This window comes from Acanthaster planci, linkage group LG05 (assembly GCF_054643075.1).
Source record: "Acanthaster planci isolate LZ-2023a linkage group LG05, COTS_SCS, whole genome shotgun sequence".
NCBI classification, from domain to species: Eukaryota; Metazoa; Echinodermata; class Asteroidea; order Valvatida; family Acanthasteridae; genus Acanthaster; species Acanthaster planci.
In genome coordinates this window covers 16946490-16967640 of record NC_141781.1, presented here as the reverse complement: position 1 = coordinate 16967640, position 21151 = coordinate 16946490, and the positions used below count along the sequence as shown (strand labels likewise).

At 41.3% G+C, this 21151-nt stretch overlaps 1 long non-coding RNA gene and 1 pseudogene across 1 annotated transcript; one reads left to right on the top strand and one right to left on the bottom strand.

Annotated features, from left to right (window-relative positions):
- Positions 1 to 1823: 1823 nt before the first annotated feature.
- On the bottom strand, positions 1824 to 3654 carry LOC110987940 (uncharacterized). Its single transcript, XR_002599350.2, has 4 exons — positions 3511 to 3654; positions 3017 to 3163; positions 2492 to 2624; positions 1824 to 1953 (listed from the first exon to the last, which is right to left on the bottom strand). It is a non-coding gene; the product is annotated as an uncharacterized LOC110987940 (long non-coding RNA).
- A 12877-nt stretch (positions 3655 to 16531) lies between these two features.
- LOC147799129 (uncharacterized) lies at positions 16532 to 20904 on the top strand (annotated as a pseudogene).
- Positions 20905 to 21151: the final 247 nt, after the last annotated feature.

Below are 21151 nucleotides of genomic sequence, written 5' to 3'. Positions count from 1 at the left end.
AAACGACTTTTAACCGCGCTCGGGTATGTGGAATATGGAGTAGAAGCACTGGGCGCCACATCGGCAGCCGTAGGCATTCCCGCCATTTTGGGCGTCGTTACCGGTCCCGTTGGACTTGTGATGGAAGGCATCGCTATCGGTGCGTTTGGCGCTTACGCGATTCTAAAGTACGCCTCCCGTAGACTCACCCACAAAACTAAAATACACGATCAAATTAGAATGTTGGCAGACGCTAAATTAAACACCATCGAAGAATACGTATCTCACGCGATTGAAGACGGTGACATATCCCATGAAGAATTTGTCCTTATTTTATCCGAGCTGAAAAAGTTTAACGAGATGAAAGAAAAGATTAGATCACGTACGTCTACAAAATTGGAAGCGAGCAAAGCGAGTACCAAAGAAGAATTTGAACGTCAAGTCAACGAAAGAGCAGAAGCGCTAGCCAATGAACGGGCAGCGGTTTTAAAAAAAGATCTTATGAAAAAACTTGGCAAATAAGTTTTACAAAGTTGGTTAAGTATGAACGAAGTGAGAACGACCGGAGGGAGTACGAAGAGAATCCCCCCACTTATCGAGAAGCGACTATTCCGACGGCACCTGTAAAAGACTTGTAAAGATTTTTTTTTTAAATTCTTTTAAAATAAATGGGAGGCAATTTTAGTAGTCTAAATATTTTAGTAAACGAAGACAATTCCTTTACAGCCGAGTTTCCAAATTTAACGCACGCGTATTAATTACCGAAAGTAACAACGGATGAAGCGGTAAATAGGTGGTCTAGTCCGGAGTCGATATCGTTTTACCAAAATCAATTTAATTTCGCGGTCTATTGCGCGACGACGGCCTGCGGTGTGGGTTTTGATCTGCTGTCCGACCCTAATCCGTACGTCTCGGCTTTATTTAACTTTCACGTGTATTACACCGTACGAAAAATATTTTACGACTGCGTGATGCCCATTCCGAGCGACGACGTATTTGACGCGTTACACAATAATTACGACCATCGGAAGTTTACCGACACGTGCCTTTTATACGGAGTAGACCCGAATAAATCGTACAAACAAACAAGAGTGTGTTATGAGACAAAGGGCAATATACTACAAAGGTGCCTAGAGGGGGTCACTAAATGAACTTGCAAGTGCCCAGAGGGGGTCTCTAAATGAACTCACACTGAATGGTTGACTGAGCACAGCCAACTGAGGGCGCTATACGAATAACATACAAAAGTGACCTGTCACATTCGAATAAAACATGGCGGCGACATGTACACATATATTTATATATCTAAGGTCCTATTGGTTGCAGTCTTTTTTTGAGATAATCATGGTATTTTGATTAAGGCCTTCTGTAGAATAGTCTCGGTGTGAAATGCATTCCATCGACCACACCAACGTGTCAAAAGACTTCCTTTGTGTGCTGTGCTGGTAAAAACTCTTCTGTAATCTGTTGATGAAGGAACCATTTATGTTGGTGGTAGATGGATGCACCCCCCACATACACTGCACATTCAAACTTTGATTCATGACTGCATTAATCAGAACTGGCAATCTGTCTGTATGTCAATGCAACAGTAGGCCTTTCTCTATCACCTGTCAATTTCTTTCCTTTGTCGTACAGCAGGTTCCTTCAGTGTGGATCATAGCCGTGCATCTGATCTACATGCAGTGTTGTAGTTAAGACCACTTCAGACCTTTACAAGACCACTCAAGACCAGTACAAGACCAACACAAGACCTCCTGTCTGAATTTAAGTCACAAGTTATCAAATGAACCGCAACAAAAGATTCCTTTGTCACTGTTCACCCTCTTATTTGTGACTGGTCTCGTGCATGGTCTTGAGTCTAGTCTTGTGTCTGGTCTTCCGATGGTCTCGACTACAACACTCTTTAAATGTAACTGCAGTTATGTTGGATTACAAAAGTGGCTTTCACTTCAGCGGCGGTATAAAGCTTGCCTAGACACAAGAAACAAATAAGGAAATTGAAATATTCAGCTGATATCAACACATAAATAATCAACCATTGTGAACCAGTATAGCTTTGTTTCTTGGGGGAACAATGAAATATGCACATTGAGTGTTTTGAAAAATGAAGCACAAATTTGCATAGCACAAGTCTGGTCTTATGTTTTAGGGCATAAGTTTTTCTGAAGTGTATCATATAAAAAATGCCAACTTCTGTTCCATTATGAAAATTTCCAGACATTTCAAATGACATGCGGACCAACTGAACTTATCAGGATCTTTTGAATGCTGAAAACTTTCGTTCTCACTAAATGGGCAGTATATGGTGACCTGAATGTTAAAGAGGAGCGGGGAGCAGGCCACGTGGCTGTTCATAGGGGAACCATTAGTGTTGGTGGTACATGGATGAACACCCCCCCCCCCACACACACACACACACTGTACACACAAACTTTGATTCATGACTGCATTAACCAGAACTGGCCATCTGTCTGTATGTGAATGCAACAGTGGGCCTTTTCACCATCACCTGTTAATTTCCTTGCTTGGTTGTGCAGCAGCTTCTGCCAGTGTGGATGGCCGTACATCTGATGTACATGTAACTGCAGTTATGTTGAATTCTAAACATGCGGCTTTCACTTCAACAGCAGCTGGAAGGGTGCCTAGACACAAAAAACAAATGAGAAAATTGAAATATTCAGCTGATAGCATCATGTAAATAATCAAACAGTGTGAACCAGTAATAATACAGTTTTGTCTTTTAGGGGAACAATGAAATATGCATATTGGTTATTTTGAAAAAATGAAGCACAAATCTGCTCTCATGTTTTAGGGCATACATTTCTCTGAAGTGTATAATATAAAAACTGCCAACTTCTATTCCATTATGAAAATTTCTAGACATTTCAAATGATATGGGGTTCAACTGAAAACATCAGGATCTTTCAAATACTGTAAACTTTGCACTATTCTTCCAAGACCAGTTTGAACAATTTCTGCAGTTGTTCTTCAATAAATTTTAGTGTTTATATGTACATATACAAGTAAATCTCACTTCCAGTTGGTTGCAGTCTTGCTCCCAGTAGATTGATGGAGCTGTTTTCATACTTCTCATGATCAGTCCTGCTTTGACTGCTCTTATCCATCATTGATACCGAGGCCACTGTGTGAAGACTGCCCTCATGTCTGTGCAGGTAAACATCTGTATCATTGCCAAGGGTAAACGTGTTTATTACAGGTGCAGCAGTTCATGTGTTGATGCATGGGAAAACTTGTATCAGAACTTGACCACGTGCAATTACAGCTTACATGTGCACATGTATTCAATGGCATGGCAACCTTGTGTTCTCACTAAATGGGGAGTACTTGGGGACATGAATGTTAGAAAGCAGAGGACCAGGTATATTGATGTTGATGGCCTGGGGGGACCATTTATGATGGTGGTACATGGATCTACCCCCCCCCATACATTGTACACACAACATCATGACTGCATAAATCAGAACTTGCAATTTGTCTGTATGCAACGGTAGGCCTTTTCATCATCACCTGTAGTAATTTCCTTGCTTTGTGGTACATACAGCAACTTCCTCTATCGTTGGTACTTATGCCTCATGACGTTGAATTCCATTGCTTGGAGCTAACATGGAAAACAAATTTATCTCTAGCTTTCACTCCAGCAGTAGTACAAAGTGCACCTATATGTATGTAGGAAGTAAAATATGAAAATCCAACTATTGCGTGTAATCAGCTTACGGTACATATCGACATGTATAAATAACCGTAGGTTTACATTCTAATTTCATAAATGTTTGGATATTTTCACATGTACCGTGAACCCCAAATAACTTGGTTTGTCCTTGGAGTTTTGAAATACGGTATGCACCGTGAAGGACTTTAGTCAATTTGATGGCACCTATGTTCAGCGCAATCGTAAAACTTGCAAATGTACAGTATGCTCATGTACATATATTGCGCTTCATCCTGATTTGAAATGCCTTTGAGTAAAATCCATCATTCTAAAACCATTGAATAATTAATCACTAGATTGTGCTGAACACATACCACTAGTTACATAACCACTGTTAATGCCCTTTTTCATCACTTGGACATAAGGTGACCATATCCAAATCTTAAAAAGGCCATTTGCAGAGTTCAAGCTTCTCGGGATATGTCAGTGCAAATTCAAAGCTAATTTGAGTGAGTTTTGTTTCCCTGACATCAGTGCCTCTAAGCACAGAAAGTCCAGACAAAAACTTGCAAGTTGAGAATGTTTTGTAGTACGTATACTTTTGCCTACCAGAACCAGTTCCAGCACATCATCCATCCAGCCTCCAAACGCACCTGCCCGCCTCACTATACGTGCACCCTAGCGACCATGCCTATTCGGTGTCAACTCCTTTTGCAATTTCTTGCGCCAGTGCATGAATTTGGTTTCAGTTCAGCTTTTATGGGATTACCTTGGAATCCTCTGATCAAGCAAAATTCATTAAGAACTCAATAGGTGTAATTTCAGGTCCGGGGAGTCCCAAGAGGACCTAAGAAAACAATTGGGACAGTGTCCCAACGGACGACTTGACTCTCTTTACGCACGGACGGCCGAGTTGTCTCAACGGTCGAATGTCCGAAATCGAGTTGGCAAACGGTCGAGTTTTCCGAACCCCAAAAATATCGTCCCGATTGAACCCATGTTTTTTTTCGCAAACTATTTTTTACAATTCTAGCCAAATTATCTTGAAATCATGCAAAGACTGTGCGACAACCAATAATCAACGATATCGCGTCAAAAGTCAGCTGATCGTGCAACGGACTTGCGTAAGCCCTGTAGCAAAACTGAATGTAAAGTCACTGGATTATACGTGTACAAAGTCAATGGGCGAAATAAAATCTTCGAAATTAAATACAAAATCTAATTATGATGCCTAAGTGACATTATGCTTCTACATTAATCCATGCTGATGGTCTTTGCTTGTACCAAGTTTTATTTTCTGAAGTGGCCGAAGTCTAGGCCATTCTGGCCGTTTAAAAACGTGTACAAAACATATGGGGAAAAATAAATATTTAAAAATCATTAATAAATCACTTGATGGCGTCATCATGACGTCATGCTTCGCAGCACATCTATGCAACAGGGTCTTTGCTTAAGGCAACTTTGATGAAGATTGACCCTTGCTGAGGGACTAAAGTGCCGCGGAGAAAAACTGTGTACAAAGGCATGGGCACAAGAAGTAAAAGAAGAAGAAAAAGAAAAACGAGAGCTTATCTGTCCGTTTGCCAACAGAAAAGAGGGCTTTTTTGCATTGTTTTGCAATTTTGAACAATTTGTGTGTACTGGAAAAGTAAAGGCAAAAAATTAGTCAGTGAATATAATTTAAAACGAATGTTCAACAGAGATTTTTTTATCAGTGTAACTTTGGTTTATGCGATATAGTGATGATGTTCATGTGACTGATCATATGATAATTGTTTCACGCGTGGGTATATGGCACAAAGAATCACACAAGTTTCACACTTGACTTAGAACTTTCTGGAAGCAGCCATGTTTCACAAAAGAGTAAAAGTGCAACGTACTTTCTGAACAGCGCCCTCTGTTGGCTAGAAGGTGCAGGATTAATATAATGCATATTACATATTGTTACATCCTCCCCTTTTTGAGATGTGAAGGATGCAAAATTTTACAGATAACACTGAGTTCCATTGAGTAACAACAAGTCAAAATATCGCATTGAACAGTCCATGAATATTGAGTTCCAAGTTCAAAAGTTCACAGTTCTTGGGGAGTATTCTCAATCTCCGGAGTAAGCTGCAAAAAAAAAAACTGTTTCAGATCCTCTAAACGTTCCAATCTGATGCTTCCATTTTGGCACTAAACATTTAAGCGTAACAGTAACTTGATGGCAAGAACAATTAACTGATTGGGCCAAACATCAATAATTTTTTTTATGCAAAAACATGAAAAACACTTCCAAAACTTTTTTTTTTTTAGTCCAAAACTTTTGGTATGGTTTCGGTGTAGTTTCAAAACTTTTAGTTGGTTTTGGTTCAAAATGACTGAAAAATTGGTCAAATCTTTGTTGTTCGGAAACTATGGATCATGGTCGAACATAATCTTTGAGTTTTAGTGGTTCATGTCGAGTGCGAGTGGATCTTCGCAGTTTGGGTGCTTCAGTGGGTGTGGTTGTCGGGTTCGGGTTATCCGGCAAGGATGAGGTTTTGGAGCAGACAGGTGGTGGTGGTGGTGTGACAGGATTGGCTGGGACCGGGATTGTGTCTGGTTTGATGGAGATATCCCGTCGGCAGTCAGGAGTGGTAGTCAGTGAGCTCGGGGTTACTGGCTTAGGGCGTTCCGGAGTCCGGCTGTCCCTTGACCTCCTCAGGTGTTCTCGAGTACGTCTATAGACCTGATCGCTTTGGAGCACTTCATAGGATCTCTCATCAAGTCTGCGAAGTATGAGTCCTTTCTTCCAATGGTCTTCCCCTTGCCTGAAAGGCTTCATCCGTACCGTGTCACCTTGAATCAGTGGGGTAGGTCTTTGGTGGACTGGTTGTAGTATTTCGCCTGTCTCTGCTGGTTCAGCTCTAGCTGTTTCCTCTCATGTTTGCTCTCAGAACCTCTGGCTTGAAGTAGACGCCGTGATGTTGGAATTAGCGTCTTTGTTCTCCGCCCAAGAAATCGTTGAGCAGGGCTGGAGTCAACGCCTTGAGTGGGAGTGTTCCTGATGTTCAGCAGGGCAATGTCTTCGTCTTCGCCGGTGGCACTGCATTTCTTCAGCAACTTTTTTGCGGATTTCACTGCAGACTTAGCCTTTCCGTTTGCCTTGCTGTTGTATGGGGAGATAGTGATGTGCTTGATTCCAAGGTGTCGTGTGAAGTCATCAAAGTCCTTTGACGAGAACGGTGGACCATTGTCACTGATGATGGTGTCTGGTATGCCATATCTGCCAAAATGATGTTTCAGTTTGGCTGTCACTGATCTGGCTGTTGTGCTATGCAGACGATCCACCTCCCAGGAGTTGGACAGGTAACACACAGTGATGAGATAGTCTTTTCCATCATGGTGGAAAAGATCGATGCCAAGTTTTTCCCAGGGTCGTTCAGGTATGTCGTGGGACATCAGTGGGGGGGGGGGGGCTTGGGATATTTCATACTCTCGGCATGTCTCACAACACTCGATCCATTGACGGATTTCATCGGTCATGCCAGGCCAGAAGACATATTCCCTTGCTCGTCTCAAAGTGCCCTCCACACCAAATGCCCCAGATGAAGATCTTGTTTGATGATCTGCCTCATGGCTTTCGGGATCACAAGTCGTTCACCTCGAAACACTAGGCCATCATGGACACAGAGCTCGTCATGGACGGAGAAGTATGGTGTGACCAGCATAGGAAGTAGATTTTTGTGCTCTGGCCATCCCTCCTGGATGCATTTCTTCAAGAGTTGAAGAACATCATCACTGGCTGTCATTTGTTTGATGTCGTGTACCCGCTCCTCAGGTAGGGTCAGATACTGGAGTGCATTCACGGTTTCAAACTCCTTTTGGCCAGGCGCATAGGGTAGGAATGATCTGCTAAGGGGATCAGCAATCAGGTTCTTCTTTCCCTGGAGATACTTTATGTTAGCATCATAGGCCAATGCTCGCAAGAGCATTCCCTGCAGGCGACGAGGTGCCTTGTCAAGGGGTTTCTTCACTATGCTCTCCGGTGGCCTGTGATCAGAGTAGACAGTGACAGGCCGTCCATATGTGTACTGGTGCCACTTCTCAAGTGCGAACACCACAGCTAGCATCTCCTTCTCAATGACAGCGTACCTGGTTTCGGTATCGCTCAGGGCTCGGCTGGCATATGCGAGTGGTTTTCCATCTTGAAGTAGGGCAGCCCCGATTCCTCTATCACTGGCATCAGTATGAATGACTAGCTCCTTCTCAGGGTTGAAGTATGTCAGGACTGGGGCTTCAGTCAGCAATTCTTTCAGCTTGCAGAAAGCTTTGTCATGGCAGGCATTCCATGACCACTCAACACCTTTGCGAGTGAGTGCGTTGGTTGGTTCCATCACTTGTGATAGACATGGAAGGAATTTTGACAGGTAGTTCACCATGCCTCTCAGCCTGTCGACATCATCTTTGCTCCTTGGGGGATTCATGTTGAGTACAGCCTCTATCTTAGAAGGATCAACTTTGAGGCCATTGCTCGAGACTATGTGACCAAGGAAACGTACCTCAGGCACAGTAAAGTGGGACTTCTCTTTGTTGAGGATGATGCCTTTCTCCCGGCATCGTTGGAGTAACTTTCGAACACGAAGGTCGTGCTCTTCAGTGCCTCTGCCCCATATGATGATGTCGTCTGCTACACAGCGGACGCCCTCTAGACCATCTAGAGCTTGATGTAGCCTCTTCTGAAAGATCTCGCTGCTTACTTTCAGGCCAAATGGTAACCGTTTCCAACGGTATCTGCCCCATGGTGTAGCAAAAGTTGTCAGCTTACTGGACTCTTCATCCAGCTCACAGTGAAGGTAGCCATCTTTCAAATCGCAGATTGAGAAATGAGTGGCATCATTCAGCTCTGGTAGAACGTCGTTCAATACTGGGAGTGTGTAGTGCTCCCTCATGAGGTATTTATTCAGGGGGCCTGGATCGATGCAGATCCTGACTGAGCCAGACTTCTTCTTTGCCACAGACATTTGACTGACCCAGTCAGTTGGCTCGTCAATTTCAGCCAACACATTTCGGCTTGTCAGTTTTTCTATCTCAGCTTGCACAGCGGGCTTCAGGGCTTCAGGAACTGTACGTGCAGGACGTATGTCAGGTTCTGCATCCGGGCTAACAGTGAGGTGTACTCTGCGACCAGGCAGAGTATCAGTGACTGACGCATTGAAGACATCAGGATATTCACCAACAAAGTCAGCATGAGTTGGGGTAACAGCGTAAACCTGCGAGAACTTGTCATAGTTGATGGTAATGAGCCCCATCTGTCCAGCAGCTTTCCGACCTATGAGAGGTGTCAGGTTCTCGCTCACGATCACAAAATTCACCTCGTACTTCTTCTGTGTCACTGGATTGCGAAGCTTTATGATGCTGTTACCGACTGCAGTCATACAGGAGTTGTTCCACATTTTGAGCTCAATTTTGGCAGGATTGAACTCTGGTGCATATTTCTTGGGAAGCAAATTGACAGTTGCGCCACAGTCCACTTGCAACTTAACAGGTTCACCCTTGATTTCCATGGTGCAGAAAACAGGTTTGCTGTCGTGAGTGACTGAGTTGACATCAGTGGTGACACAGCTCACGCTCTCTGCTGATGAAGAAGTGTAGCCATCTTCATCAACTGCATGGATGCGGTGATTTTTGCACACTCTGGATTTCCTGAAGTGGTTTTTCACATCGCATGAATCACATGTGCGGCCCCAGGCTGGGCACAGCTCTTTCTTCATTGGGTGGTTCCCACGGCAGAATTTGCATCGTTTAGATGTCGGTTTCCCGCCTTCATCGACTGGAGGTGTGCGGGGAGTTTTCTGCTTAGGCTTTCGTGGCTTTTTGTCAGATTTCTTTTGCCTCACTTTGTGCACCGTTTCCTCCGTTTTCATGGCCTTCATTTGCACAGTTGCCACCTCAACTGCCTTGCAGATTTCTATGGCCTTTGTCAGTGTGAGGTCGTGTGTGGCCACCATTTTCTCTCTCATTTTGTCATCACGGACCCCCAGCAGGAGGTGGTCCATTAAGAGCTTGTCCTTCATGCAGGAACATAGGCCACAGGTTTTGCTCATGGTGCGAAGTGTGGAGATATACTGCCCTATGGGCTCTCCATCTTCTTGGTTACGTCTGTTGAATTTAAACCGTTCGAAAAATTCCTGGCGTTGACCCAGGAAATGGGAGTCGAACTTCTCAAGTATTTTAGAACAGATCTGCATGTCAGCTGCATCATCAAATTTCATGCCATTGTAGATACGAACACCTTCAGTGCCAATACTATGGAGTAGCACTGCAGTCTGGTAAGACTCAGTCTGACTTGCCAGGTTTGTAAGAACACAGTAATTGTCCCACATTTGACGCCACATCTTCCACTCTTCGGCTGCATCTTTAGCATTTGCGTTAAATGGAGATGGTGGATTGATGTGTGGCTTTTTTATCTGTGACATTAGAGCTTGAAACAGTATTAGTGGCTCCAGGAGTGGTTGGCATTTTGACAGTTTCAGTTCAAGGTGTAGGCTTAGGCAAAAATATGAGCAAAACACTTCACAAAATCACACTATGGAACGGTGGATGGTCACTTAGCAGAGTTGAAATGAGAGAGGGGTGGCAATTATTCAGCAGAAATCACATGGGAATGTCACAGTCTAACATGTTCATGTGTTAGGTGCCACGCATTACAGTACATTCATTTACATGCAGTGCAATGCAGACTCAAAGCACTGATATTGAAACTCACTTAGGTCAGCAAAAACAGTCAAACTTCTTGCCAGTTACATCAGAAATGCTGTCCACAGTAGACAAAACAGATGTAGCAGAAGTTTCTATGAATGTTCAGGAAGATTACCGACCGCTGCCACCATGTTTCACGCGTGGGTATATGGCACAAAGAATCACACAAGTTTCACACTTGACTTAGAACTTTCTGGAAGCAGCCATGTTTCACAAAAGAGTAAAAGTGCAAAGTACTTTCTGAACAGCGCCCTCTGTTGGCTAGAAGGTGCAGGGTTAATATAATGCATATTACATATTGTTACAATAATGTCATCCGCAAATCGTGTGAGTTTTTGACTAAAACATTTGCATTTGTAGATACAATAGATAAAAGGTTTCAGCCGAATCTGACATGTAGTTTAGAAGATATAGTGATTTTAATAATACGGGAATAAAAGTGTGGTGGAGCGTGCATAAACTTGTCGTTTTTTTTATAACCAATAAGGGACCTGGTCGCCGATTGACCAGTCAAATGACAACATCATCGGCACATCATGTTGGTTTAGGTCTGTAACACATTTTAAAAACATGGTAATGAGAGCTTTCAATTAACCCAATAACATATATGTAGTTTAGAACGAACACTTGTTAATGAATGCCCCGTTAATGTCACGTGATTGCATGGTCATGTGGTTACGTCCCTTTCGAGATACACGCAAGGTTTCAAAGCAATTGGACTCTGTTTGGGAAACATAATGCTTTAAAAAGCGCCCCTTCAATGTCAGGTGCCTGTTACGTGATGACATTGTCAACACATCATGCCAGTTTTCATCTCAAACACATCCCTACGTGGATACGTGCAAGGGTTCAACCCGATCGGACACGTAGTTTAGTTAATGTATCCGTTTCAAATCTGTGTACAAAAAGCTATGGGAAAAAATAAAGATTGAAAATTTAAAAATAATTTACATGATGACTTCATCATGGCGTCACTACTTTGCTAGAATATTTGCCTGTGCTTGGTGTAACTTTTAGACCGATTCAAGTCTGCTAGCTGAAGATATTGCAACTTGAAATCTATGTACAAAGTCTATGGGAAAAATTAAAGATTTAAAAATATATAACAAATCATACGATGACGGCATGATGACGTCATCAATTTGGAAAATACACTGAATGTGGGTCGTCATTGGGTGTAAGTTTGATAATGATTGAAGATTGCTTAATGACCAAAACTGTGCCTCAAAAACGTGTTCAAAGTGAATGGGCCGAAAAAAAATTGAAAAATCAATTTAAAAAAATCACTTGGTGACGTCATCATGATGTCATGCTTCTATGCACATCTATGCATAAGGGTCCCTCATTGGTGTAAGTTTAATCACATTCGGAAGTTGTTTAGGCCCTAAGTGGTGACCAAAGTGAAAAAAATTAGAACAACAAGAATTTTGCGAAAAAGCCAGTCAGAACAAAAAGAATGCCTTTTTGCAAATCTGCGAAAAAGCCAAAAAAAACGAACAAAAAGAATGCCTTTTTCGCATCCTGCAAAAAAGCCAACGAGAGGTCATCTGTCTGTTTGCCAACAGAACAGAGGGCTTTTATTGCATTTTTTGTACATAGGAACAACTAAGGCATCATCACATCAAGTCATTTTTGTATATAACACCTCTCTGTCAAGTTATCTGCAGTTTCTACCAATAGAACATGTACTTCAGGAGATATAAGGCTTTAAAGAGTGTAACTTTAATGTCAAGTGGCTTGTCTCCTGATGACATCATCTTCACATAAGGTTAGTATACCTCTAAAGCACTCCCTTTTCAAGATGTTTGTAAGATTTGAACCCGATCAGCATGTACTTCAGGAGATATAGGGCCTTAAAGAATGTACCCTTAATGTCAAGTGGCTTGTCTCCTGATAAAGTCAGGATCACGTGAGGTCAAAATTCCTCTAAAGCACTCCCTTTTCAAGATATCTGCAAGATTTGAACCAAATTGGATATACACTTTGGAGATATTGCACTTTAACCGATGCAGCTTTAATGTCACGTGACTCGTCTGCTGATGGCATTGCCATAATATGAGGTCAATTTTCGTTTCTAAACCTTCTCTTCCTAACTACCTGCAAGGTTTCAACCCAACAAGACATGTACAGTACAATATATAATACAAAACATTATACTTACTGCGGAAAAGGCACAGATTTTATTTTAAACATTTGTTCTTTTGGCGTTCCATACAATGCGATCTGCTCTCCGCAGCACGTGGTCGGCATTTTGCTACGTCCTGAGTATAATGCCCTACGCACCCTGCGCCGTCTATGTTGCAGGCAGATATTGGGCGTCCACACACCCACAGTAGCATAGGCACTGCATGCGAAATGGGATTTCCGAGTAGGCAATTTATATTTTAAGGGGGGTTTGGCGGCGGTGCTTCAGGTATGTGAAAAAAGTTCACCAGTTATACGCTTCATGCAACTGACTAGAATGTTTTAGCTGTCATCTCCTGCACAATTCGCGCTTATGTCTCTTACGGTTGATTTTGTACCGAATTTTGCAGAATAAAAGAAGTTTTTATTGTAACTTCCGGTCTGATGACGTCATCAGCCCCAAACTTCACACACGTGTTGACAGGATAAAGATGATAATCTACATCAATTTTGAGGCGATTCGAACGAACTTCGCCACAGACATCTATTCAAAATTCATTTGTAGGAATTGTTAACCTGTCGGTAGAGGGCGCTCGATAATTAGGTGATGTCATCAGTAGATGATTTGAAGAATACAATACCCCGATAAACTAACACCGTTGAAAACAACTTGATACCTGTTACCATTTTTAAACAATAGACCACTTCCGGTTTCGACCGGAAGGAAGGGTCACGTGATTTGACCCACATGAGATGAATTGAAGACGACATTTCATCCTGGCGCTTGCTGCAAACAGAATGTTACGGGAGGCCAGGATCGATTTTATATGGATTTTTATAAATTTAACGGAATATATTTAAATATTTAAAATCTAATGATAAATCACGTGATGACGTCATCATGACGCAAATAATTCAGAATTATCTTTGTTTTATAGTAAGTACTTGCTGCAAGTTTGACGGCGATCAACGATTACCAAGGTACGAAAAAGTGCCTCAAAAACGTGTACAAAGTCAATGGGCTAAAATAAATTTGTAAAAATCGATAATAAATCACTTGATGACGTCATCATGACGTGTGTTTCTTGGACCATCTATGCATAAGGGTTCGTCATTGGTATAAGTTTGATGACGATCCAAAGTTGCAAAAGCGCTAAAGTGACCGGTAGAAAAAACGTGTACAAAATAAAAGGGCTTTTGAAAGAAGAAAAAGGAAGAAGCAAAAAAAAAAAACAGAACAAAAGGAAACCTTTTTTGCGCGAAATTGCGAAAAAGCCCCCCCAAAATGATAATAAATAACAAAAACAATAGCTGTTTCTGCCAGTGCCCGAAACAGCCAAAAATCCTGACGATTCCAAAGGGTTATTGCGAAAAAGCCAAAAACAGAACAAAAAGAATGTCTTTTTTCGCAAAGTTGCAAAAGAGCCCCCCAAAATAATAAAAAAATAAATAATTAACAAAAACAGCAGCTTTTTCGGCCGGAGCCCAAACAGCTAAAAATTTAATATGCTCTTTTGTTTTTCTGGAGAAAGATAATACAGTTTGTCTGTTGCCACTGAATACGGCAGAGTTTTGTGCGCAGTGACAATTTCATTAAGTAAACAAACGGGGAAATCAAACATCTTCTGCAAAACCGCGGGACACAGAGAAGAAAAGCAAAAAAAAAAAAAAACAAGAGGACGAGAAACAAAATTGCTGATTCTACCTCTCTTACATCCGTTTCCGCGGCCTCTGGATGAGCTTTTTTGTTTTGCTTTGTTTTGTTTTGAATAAAATATCGAAGGAATTTAAGGCCCTTTTATAGTTATTATAGGACAGAATATTCAATAGGCCCATCCAAAGACACAGTGTTCCTTTTTTTTCGATCTTTGGCTATAATCGTTACTGTTTCGACAACTTCCGAAGACAAAACGTGAAAAAGAAAACAGGGCGCCCCCTTTCGGTCTGTTGTTATGGGCGCCGCCATCTTGTCTGTACAGGGTTGAACTACACCAAATACGCGCCCATAGAAAACAATGCAAAATCGGACCAAAATTGCGCCGCCTGTTGACTTTAGTGAAGAGGCTGGCTTCCGTTTTTTCACTGGAAATTCAAGATTATGGCAAGAAAATTCATGGGGGTTAGCAACGAAAATTTTTTTATTCGCCTTGAACGAAATACCCCCAAAACATATATAAAACTAAGCGTTCATTTCTGAATGTAACCGCTGGCTCTATCCAAAATAGGTCCGCAATTTCGGGCTTTTTATGAAAGAAATACCCTGAACTGGAGAATATCAGTCCTTAATTCGGGATTTAGAGAAATATTTCAATGATACCTCCTGATTATGGCCTGTCTTACTGTAAAAACCTCGTGGGATCACAAAATATCAATGAGCTCGCGCGCAGAAATACATGCCCCATTGACTCATTTTAATTTAAAGATGGCGTGTGGGAGTGAGACTGTGAGATTGAATGGGTAAAGACAAAAAGACTGGAAAATACCACAACAACATGAGTGAAATCATTCAATAAAGGGTCATTAGAAAGCGGAGAAACTAAGGATCATTTGTGTGTGCAAAAAAATACGAGTACGATTTTAAGAGGGTGCGCCGAAGATTTCACTACGCCGACACGAAATTGCGTATACGGATGTGTGGCTTCGGATGGAGCGGTAGTGAGGGTCTGTGCCACACTAGTGGGACCAGTCACAAAGCAGTCAACCAACACGTCGATATTTGATTGAGAATATAACAATCGACTACCAACTGCAAAATTAATAGTTCTAATTGCAAGGACAGGTGAAATCAACTTAATGTTGCGACGCTCCATTGCACTAGTAACACAATCAGAAGTGACACACAGATAAAAATACTGAAGCAGACGATACTGAAACTTGAAACGCGCACAAATATTAACCTTTGACAGTTCTCATCCCGTGTATGACTCGAGAATTCGGCTTACCCGTCCGTCTGCCTTTACTCGAGCCGATTCGGGTGAGCTGAACGAACGCACCCAACGGTGCAGCTTCCCAATTCAAGGAAAAATCCTCGCCAGGCGGAACTCATAAAAATTACCCCTATAGATTCTTTCACAAAGAGGGGTCTGTTTGGGCCAAGAAATGGTGGAATTGTGTCAGCATGGCTCAGGATCATCTCTGTGGATTCAGGGGCACCCATCTGGGGGCAAAGCAGACAAACACGTGATTGAAAATTTGTCAAAAGAGCCCGGGAAAGGTGAGGGATGTCATTTGAAAAATGGCCATTGAGAAGACTTGGGAAAGTTCACGTTTGGGGGGATGATCTTGATTCGGGCGGATAGTTAAAAAAAATCATTAGTTAGCCTACTAAAAAATTGAAAATCAAATGAAATCTTATGGGCCAAACAACACATTGGTTTTTGTTTGAGCGCCTCGGGGAGTTCAGTTGTCTGTCATGGGCCTCCAAACTTGGTTGATTTTACACTATTTTCAATGGAGCTTGAATTGGTTTAGTGAACCCCAAAGTGTCGTGTGTGAAAAAGTGAAATGTAGAATAAGAAGTCATTATGTTTATCTCTTCTGAGAAGTCACGTGTACAAAGAGTAGAGCCAGGTGCGTGAATGTGCTTACCCGGTCATCTTTGGCGAATGACTGGCAGTTACCAAGTCTGAGTTTCTGAATATTGGCATTCCAGGGAACTTACCTCGCCCAACCATGCAGTCACATGGAGGGGAATTTCCGGCATGCCAAAACACAAAGACGAAGGAGTGAAGGAACACACGATCATACGAAAGCCCGTTAGAGCCAAGGCAAGTTTAAAGTGTTCATAATTCGTAATTACGGATTATTTAATTCGTAATTACGGATTATTTAATTCGTGATTACGGATTATTAATTCGTACTTACTGATTATTAATTCATAATTACGAATATTTAATTCGTAATTACCGATTATTTAATTCGTTGTTACCGATTACCGGTCAAATCATGCCGAGGCCGTGTTTCACACGGATCCAGATCTCGATCAGTGATTTTAACGCTGGTTCGCACCATCCATTGCGCAAGTTTTGGGGTCTGTATACCAACGACGGATCACCAATCGTGATCAGTGAAGACGGCCGGCTGAACATATGATCTGAGCTGAAAGTGTGCATACGGTACCACGAGACTAGGAGCGCCTACCCTTTACCGTAACTTTGCCAACCGTTCAGCTAGCGAGGTGGGTGGTACGTACGTGTACCGCAGGTGGTTTTGTTGAGTAAGTTTCAAATTCCGTGTCATGAGTATCATCAGTAGTGTCAAGGTCGATATTTGGTTTGTTACCAACCATCTTTTTTTCTGTCTTTGCGTGTGAGAATAGGAAGACAAGGCAAACGCTGTTCGTACTGACCTGTTTGGGCTCAGTCGTAATTATAATTGGGTCCCGTAGAAACTTTTAAATCAACCAGTACGATGCACACCAAACCAACCTGTGGCTGTAATTTCTGTGTATCCATGCCAAAGACACGACAGCTAATATCTTAGTAAATTGTTTATAATTCCTAAACAGAGGAGACAAAATGGCAACCCCGAATCTGTATGAATTCCTGGAGTCACGAGGATTTGGACGTGGTATTGTAACACTCTCACGGTCTACGGCTTTCACACAGAGGCAAAAAAACAAACTGAGCTCAGAACTTCTGTTTACAAGGGCAAAACCTGTTTATTTCGGCAACATAATTAAACTCGCCCGTCCGAAGACTCACAACAAAACCGATCTCTCGAGGCCGCCCAAAAGAAACTTCACTGCGCAGGCGCGGCGGGGTCTCCTGGTTGGTCCAGCAAGGGTGCCAGCCGCACCAGCGTGAAGTCAGATTGGCGCCCCTACCCGACCGGCCGGCCCCAGGCGCCACAGTATCGGTAGAAAGACCGATGACAGAAAAGGTAGCAAAATTTCATTAAAATGTTGTTACTTTCTTCATGATTGTTTTTATTTTTTACATATTCCTTTTGCTGCTTTTAGTGCCGGCTTGGGTCCCTTTTATTTTTTTTATTTCGCTTTAATTGCATGCAGAATCTACAAAGTGCACTCATTGTTCAGCATCGATGGCTGATTTTTTATTTTTTTTTTTTGCTATTATTATCGTGAGAGTTTATTATTCAGTCGAGAAATGTTTGAACCCTTGTTTGACACTAGCACATGATACATTGTCAGGTTTATCTTGTCCTCATTAGTTAGTTTCTTTGAAATTAAATCAATAATTCCCCATGAAAGGCTCTTTTTATTTTATTGAGATAATGTTTGGGCTCACCTTCAGTCAAAGTTAGTGTTTTGATGTTTACATTATTCAACTTCTGGTATATAGGCCTGTGCCCCCTAATCTAGCCTTGATGTATGTTACTATCAGTGTGTATACCTTATAATACAAACACTGGTAATAAGTGGCTCGTGGGTTTCCTACATCAAGTCACTCAAAAGTTTTAGTAAATATTTGTAGACAAATTTGAATTATTGTCACAATTATTTTTCAAATTGATGAAGCTGTTATCACTGTGATGGAAGACAATGACCTGGCAGGCTTCATCCCCTCACTAGGGAGACCGGATTGCAGCACGAAATTTTTGTGCTAAAACCCTACAAGCTGCAAGTAATAAGCCAACAAGGAAGCAAGCGCTCTTGCAGAAACTGCGGAAGAAGCTGTAACAGAGAAAAGATGCAGAGGAATCTAGCAGTGATGATAATGATGCAGATGACAGTTCATCAGGAGCTATTTCCAGGATTACGAGCAAGGCGTCTTTGCTGAAAGATAACAAAAATGCCACGAGAGGAAGATAGACATCGGCTGGCTGGACTTTGACAGAACAACAAATATCTACAAACAGATACGGAAACAGAAAGGTGGGGGTACAAGACAGTTATCGGTGCAGAAGACAACAGGCTGGGCTGACTTTTTGGATAGTGCACAAGGTTTATTTTTTAAAGATGGGATGTCATCCAAAGGGAACATGAATATGAATTTGATATTTGTGATTTTCGACAGAAATCCATGAGTGATGAAGTAACTGTGGGTCTGCTATACGAGGAATCCAAACTGCCTGTATTGAGATTCTATCTGAAGACAACACACAAGACAAAAACCCTTGAAAATCAGAATGAAAAGCCAAAGAACGAAAGGGAAGCGATTTTCATCGAGTCTTCTGACTCAGGTGAAGAGCCCTTGCCTTTTTTAAACTTAGGGAATGAAATTGAAATAGGCACAACATAGAATGAAAATGAGAACCTCGCTCACCGAGTCCACCTCCAAGCCCGACAGTCCAATCACATTTGGACCCACAAATGCACTCTCTATTCGTGACCAGCTAGATGATACTCTCCCCTTGTACAACCAGAAGTAATTCTCATCAGAAGGGGGCAGTTGTTCGAGATATGATTAATTCATTTTCAAACCCATGAGTTCCAGTATCTCCGTGCACATGATACTTCCCAGTGGTGAGATCGAAGTAGGTCAATGTAGTGGGGTTTACAAGGATGCAGTCATTCAATTCTGGGATGAGTTTTTTGAAGAGATGACTACAGGGGACACCCACAAGTTACCTGTAATAAGGCATGATTTTGTTAAAAAAAAAAACCAAAACAATGGGAAGCCGTAGCAAGAATTCTTGTCAAGGGATGGAGTGACATTAGGTATTTTCCAATCTCATTGTCCCCTGTATTTTTGGAAACAGCGCTGTTCGTATCAAGTGGCACTAACACAATATCAACGTTTCTGCTGTACGTTCCTGAGAGCGGGAAGAACATGCTGGAAGCTGCACTTAAGCAGTTCCCTTCTGACAGTAAAGAACTCGTTGAAATACTGGGGGAATATGACTGCAAGAAAATGCCGTCAGAAGCCAATCTTCCCAAGATCATTTCAGAAATGGGGCATAAAATGATTATTCAAAAGCCAAGATTCATCGCTGATTGCATGCAGCCAGTGCTCAAATCACTTCACCTCACAAAAACTGAGTTTCACGATCTCTATGACGAAATGCAACCATCATCTAAGAAGGTAATTGCTATGTTGCAGTTCCCTCCACAATGTACAGTAAGTGAGCGAAGTGTTGGGACATATCTTAAGAGATATGTGAGATCACGTAATGAGCATATGCTGAGGAGATTTTTTGCGGCACTGCACAGGATCTGATGTACTTTCAGTGAATGTTATCAATGTGATATTTACTCAATTGACAGGTTTGAAAAGAAGACCAAACAGTCACACATATGGAAATGTGTTGGAGGTGCCTTCAACATACAAAAGTTTTGTTGATTTGCGACATAAATTTAACGAAATCTTACAAAGTGGGGTCTGGGTAATGGATGTTATCTAGACTATCAAAGTATATCATGTAGGACATAGCCAAAGGAAAAGAAGATACACGTAAATTACCTGTTGCAGTTTATGTGTTCTGAAATCTTTAATTTAGTGCTTTATTTTTACCCAAATACATTTGTAGATATGGCTAACATGTAGAGGGGTTTTTGGTAAAAGAAATACAATGTTCAGCACTGTTTCTCAAGTTAGTACATGCCTTTAACAAAACTTGTTCCTCTGGTTTTAACACGAAAAGTATCAGACACTGAATTTATCATACCATTGAAAGCTAAATGTATTTTGTCTTCTTTTCCATCCAAAAATCATTGATGATCTGAGTTGAAGTCTCAAAAGGAGTACTTTCACTGTAAGTGGTTTCTTAAAAAAATGAGGGTATGTTTGAAAGATTCCAAATAAGTGAAATACAGATTAAAGTTGATTTTTAGAAAAAAAATTCCTTCTACAAACCTTTGTTGTAAAATTATGTAAAAAATATAGACGTTGTCCAGTACAACCATACATCTTCATTTTAATGATTGTTTTCCTAACAGCAGCAGCAAGTTTTCTGCAATTTACCTTATGACATGCGGTATGTGTAACAACCGGGTTGCATAATTGTGTTAACATCTTGTACACCTTTTACAATAACCATTTTTTTTTTACAATTCTTCAGGATTTTTTCAAGACATCTGTATACTGCTCGGGAACGTTGAGGCATATATTTGTTCAAATCTTGTCCATTTACTATCATAAACAATATAAATAATTTCCTATACTTATTACTTGCAGCATTAAGGATTGAAGGGAAAATTGCCCCAAACCTTTCTTAATTATAGAATACCAAAAAATGCTTTGCTTATAATTTTCCAGTTTTACCTTGCGTTTGTATTTTAACAGAACTGTTGAAACAATAAAGAGAATTTACTTGATATCTAGCTTCCTTTTTGTTTATTGTCTCAGTTATCTCATTGAATTAGAATCCTACTTTCCCACTAAATGCCCCATCTACCAATCAAATTATTGTGATTCATGTATAAGGCTTTTGAAAATTGAAATCATGTGTCCGTTAATCACGTATTTGCTGCAAGAAAATAATCAGTAATGCATCAAGGTAATCTGTGATCAGGAGTTATGTTCACTGGTATTGTTAATGTAACTTACCATAAAGTTGTTAAAGCGCCCTCTTTGACTTGCCCGAGGAAACAAACACTAACCAACAGAGGCATGGTCTAAGTTTTCCATGGAGATCAACATCGTAAGCCACGTTTTGTCTCTTATTAGCGACAGAAATGTGACCAAATAGCCAGAAATCGCCAATGTCGTTAACTACAATTCTAGTGCACTCAAGGAGGTAATCCACCTA